Source organism: Microcebus murinus, chromosome 6 (genome assembly GCF_040939455.1).
Source record: "Microcebus murinus isolate Inina chromosome 6, M.murinus_Inina_mat1.0, whole genome shotgun sequence".
In the NCBI taxonomy this organism is placed as follows: domain Eukaryota; kingdom Metazoa; phylum Chordata; class Mammalia; order Primates; family Cheirogaleidae; genus Microcebus; species Microcebus murinus.
In genome coordinates this window covers 112,127,570-112,132,593 of record NC_134109.1, presented here as the reverse complement: position 1 = coordinate 112,132,593, position 5,024 = coordinate 112,127,570, and positions in this window count along the sequence as shown.

Sequence of the window (5,024 nt, the reverse complement as noted above, 5' to 3'; positions counted from 1 at the left end):
GACAAAAGTGGCATTTCAAAATGGGTAGGAAATGAATAAATATGGCTGAAAAAAAACTAAATATTTGATCTTTCTACAAACCACATGCTAACATAAATTGAAAATGGCATAAAGAATTAAATGTAGAAAAGGATGCCCAGGCCTGGCATGGTGGCTCATACCTGTAATCCTAGCACTCTCAGAGGCCGAGGTGGGAGGATTGCTTGAGCTCAGGAGTTTGAGACCAGCCTGAGCAAGAGTGAGACCCCATCTCTACTATAAATAGAAAGAAATTAACCAGACAACTAAAAATAGAAAATATTGGCCAAGCATGGTGGCGTGTGCCTATAGTCCCAGCTACTCAGGAGGCTGAGGCAGGAGGATTGCCTGAGCCCAGGAGTTTGAGGTTGCTGTGAGCTAGGCTGACACCACAGCACTCTAGCCCAGGCAACAGAGTGAGACTCTGTCTCAAAAAAAAAAAAAAAAAAAAAAAAAAGGACACCCAAAAGATAATAGAATAAAGTAGAGGAGGAAAATATTTATATAACGTCGTCAAGGAGAAGGAGGCCAATCTCTGTTTAACACCCTAAAGGAAAGACTGCAAAATGTGACTGCAAAAAGTTTTTGCACATCAAAAATATCATAAACAAAATTAATAAACAAATGACAAACTGGTAGAATTCAACATATGTCTGACAAAATGTTAGTATTGGTACAAATCAATAGGGAAAATGTATTTCCAATAGGAATGGGCACAGGGCATGGACATGTAATTTAAAAATAAGCAGAAATGGCCTGTAAATATATGAAACCATTTGTAACCATAATAGTATTAATAATAAAATAAATGCAACTAAAACCATGGGATACCTCTTGCCTGCTGAACTGGCAGAGATAAGAAGACAGGGGAGACGGGAGAGTTTGAATACTGCTGGACTGTAAATTGGTTCAGCTGTTCAGTACTGCCAAAGCTCTAAAAAATTGCCATCTGTTTGCACCAGCAATTCCATTTCTATAAGCGGATCCTAAAGAAATAATGGGATGTGCAAAACGAAGCATCAATATGTATGCATTGCAGTGGCATCGCACGTGGAAAATGGAAACTGCCTAGACGTGCACCGCGAATGCAAACACCTCTCTGTTCTCCCGTCAGTGACTTGTCCTCCATCCCACGTTTAAGGACAAGACAGCCTGGACTTTGGTCTGAGGAGCCCCATCCCAACCTTTCCCACTGCGCCCCCTTGCGGTGGCAGGGCCGGGCCAGATTTAGCTCTTTCCAGGGGAGCAGGGTGTGTGTGTGTGTAGTCCCCGCCCCTCACCTCCCGCCGCCCAGGACCAGAGAAGGGAAGTGGCTGCTGAGAATTTAACTGGTGCTTTGTGTCTTAGTGTCCAGAAGGAATAGAAAGCATTTCCTCTCCGCCTAAGGATCTGCTTTTCTTTCTTTCTTTCTTTTTTTTTTTTTTTTTATGGTTTGAGGTCATATTTATTACCAGAATTTATTACACCCTCTTTGACATAAGGTATGGCTCTGGTGGTCTTTGGCAAGAGATCACTCCTACAGCATGATTTAACTTTTGGTATTATGAGTAAATGAGAAATTGCTATCAAAATAAAAAGTGTAACTATATAAGCATGAAAAGTAAAATTTATGAGAAAAAATGCCTGAAGTTGTATATTCCTGTAATACTGACTCACAATGTCAAACCAATAACTTGGCAGTTATAAATCTGATCTGATCCATAGTGCAATATTTTAATATGTTTTCTCAGTAGATAAAAAAGATAATAACATTTGCTAGTATACAAGTTGTTTAAAAACAATAAACATCTAAGAAACGTAAAGAAATTTTGTTTGAAAAAAATACTGTTTTTAATCACATACAGTCGAACATAACTGAAAATGAACAGAGGCAGTCCATTCAGCAGTGACAGGAAACACTTGCAATCTTCCTGCTATTAATAAAAGGAAGGTGATTAGCATCACATGAAAGTACAGGATGAGACCAGTCACAGCACAGCGTGGCAGGGGAACAGCTGCGCATCTAGCTGGTTTTGATGGTACCACTATATCTGTTGTGCTGAATCAAGAACGCAGTCACTATCAGTATAAACAAAGATGTTTCTTGTGCAAATTAGATCTTATACCAGTTCAATCTCTACACCAGAGGACTGAAAGCATGAGCGAATGTTCCCAACCATGACAGTCTGGATTGGTTGCCTGGTATACACATTGGGGCTTGCAGGAAAATCCAAACCGTGGATGGATCTTTGGTATGGAGCTTCTGGAGACATCTGTGGAAACCTATACCTCTAAGAAAGTGGATTTAAGTAGTCAATGGTGGTTTTGAGGATACTCTTGATTGGCAAGACAAGGAAGCAGGAAAACAGGCTGGAAGTAGGTGTCTGAACAACCTATATGAATCTGGCTGTCTCCATGTTTGGTGCCTCTAAAACACCATACTAATGTCTTCTTCACTTCTGCCTCCCAAATCTCATCAAAGTTAGGCAACTGGTGAATTCTTTTATTATTATTATTATTTCAGCATATTATGGGGGTACAAATGTTTAGGTTATGTGTGTTGCCTTCCCCCCGAGTCAGAGCTTCAAGTGTGTCCATCCCCCAGATAGTGTGCATCACACTCATTATGTTTGTATATGCCCACCCCCTCCTCCCCTCCCATCTGCCGAACACCTGATAAATGTTATTCCTATATGTGCACTTAGGTGTTGATCAGTATAACCAATTTGCTGGTGAGTACATGTGGTGTTTATTTTTCCATTCTTGGGATACTTCACTTAGTAGAATGGGTTCCAGCTCTATAAGGATCTGCTTTTCTTTCTAAGACCTGACTTCCCACTGCTCAGGGGCCCTCAGAACCGTGTGGTTGGCTGCATCCTCACCCCTCACGCCTGGGAAGCCTGGGCTTAGCCCCAGCCACGGGGGCCTTCTGCACCTCTACAAACTCCGCACACTCTCTCTGGTCACACAGTCTTTGCAGATGCTGTTCTCTTTCCCCAAACCACTCCTCCCTCCCTGTCCTGCCTGATCGGCTCTGAGCTGACCTGTATCAGGACGCCCGTCCTGGCCTGTTCTATAGCCTCCTTTGTACTGTGTGTTCTACTTGTGATTTTACATTAATTTCTGCAGCCATTTGGCTTCTGTCTCTCCCAAGATTCTCAGCACCTCGAGACCGCACCATGTCAGCTGTAGCCCAGGTACCACAGGGTGGGTGACAGGTAGCGGGGCTGCGGCACAGCCGACCCCTGGCCCTTGGAAATTCATTTTTATTTCTTTGATAGCTCCTTCCCCTTTGTTTTTCTCTGTCCTTTTCCCAGAATGTTAGCTAGTTGGATGTTAAGCTTCTTAACTCGGTTCTCTAAGTACTTTATTTTTCCTGTCATATTTTTTTCTTTTTGACATTTTGTTTGACATTCTGAAGATTCTGCAAATTTTGTTTTCCAAATCATCTGTTAAAAGTTTTGACAATCATATTTTAAATTTCAAAAAGTTATTTCTTTTATATTTGTACACACATGTTCACAGTAGCATTATTCACAATAGCTGAAGGGGAGTAACCACCCAAGTGTCCCTCCCCAGATGAATGGATGAGCAAAATGTGATGTATCCACACCATGGAATATTATGCAGCCTTAAAAGGAAGGAAATTCTGACATGTGCTACAACATGGTTGAACCTTGAGGATATTATGCCAAGTGAAATAAGCCAGTCATAAAAGGACACACACTATATTTCACTCATATGAGGTGCTTAGAGTAGTCAAATTCATAGCAATAGGACGTAGAATGGTGGTTGCCAGGGGCTGGGGAGAATGGGAGTTATTGTTTAACGGGTACAATTTCAGATTTGCCAGATGAAAAAAATTCTAGGGATGGTTGGTGATGATAGTTTTAGAACAATGTGAATGTACTTACTGCCACTGGACTGTACATTTAAAAATGGTTAAAATGGTACATTTTATATTACATATATTTTACAAGAGTTTTTTGTTGTTGTTGTTTTTTTTTTTTTTTTGAGAGAGAGTCTTGCTCTCTTGCCTGGGCTAGAGTGCCGTGACGTCCACCTAGCTCACAGAAACCTCAAACTCCTGGGCTCAAGCAATCCTCCTGCCTCAGCCTCCTAAATAGCTGGGACTACAGGCATCTGCCACCATGCCCGGCTAAATTTTTCCATACATATTTTTAGTTGGCCAATTAATTTATTTCTATTTTTAGTAGAGATGGGGTCTCACTCTTGCTCAGGCTGGTTTCAAACTCCTGACCTTGAGTGATCCACCTACCTCGGCCTCCCAGAGTGCTAGGATTACAGGCATGAGCCACCGCACCCAGCCTCAGAGTTTTTTTAAACATATATATTTTTTCCTTGAATTGTTCCTTTTTTCTTAGCATCTCAGGGGTGTGTGTGTGTGTGTGTGTGTGTGTGTGTGTGTGTGTGTGTGTGTTTTATTTTTATTTTTTTGAGACAGAGTCTCACTTTGTTGCCTAGGCTAGAGTGAGTGCCGTGGCGTCAGCCTAGCTCACAGCAACCTCAAACAGCAATCCTCCTGCCTCAGCCTCCTGAGTAGCTGGGACTACAGGCATGCGACACCATGCCTGGCTAATTTTTTTTTTTTTAAATTTAACAGAGTTTCATTTGAGCAAAAAACAATTCATAAATTAGTCAGTCTCTGGACTCAAGACACATACTGAGAGAATCTAGGGCTGCCATGTGTTGGAATCGCATTTAAGCATAGAAAAAAGAAAGTGATATACAGAAAACTGAAGTGAGGTACATAACTACATAAGCAGCTATTTGGTTCAAGCTCAGCATTTGTCTTTTTTTTTTTCGGCATATTATAGGGGTACAGATTTTAAGGTTTCAATAAATGCCCATTCCCCCCCTCCCCCCACAAGTCTGAGTCTCCAGCATGACCATCCCCCAGATGGTGCACATCTCACTCATTATGTATGTATATACCCGCCCCCCTACCCCCCACCTGCCCAATACCCAATACTGTAGTACCTATGTGTCCACTTAGGTGCTGTTCA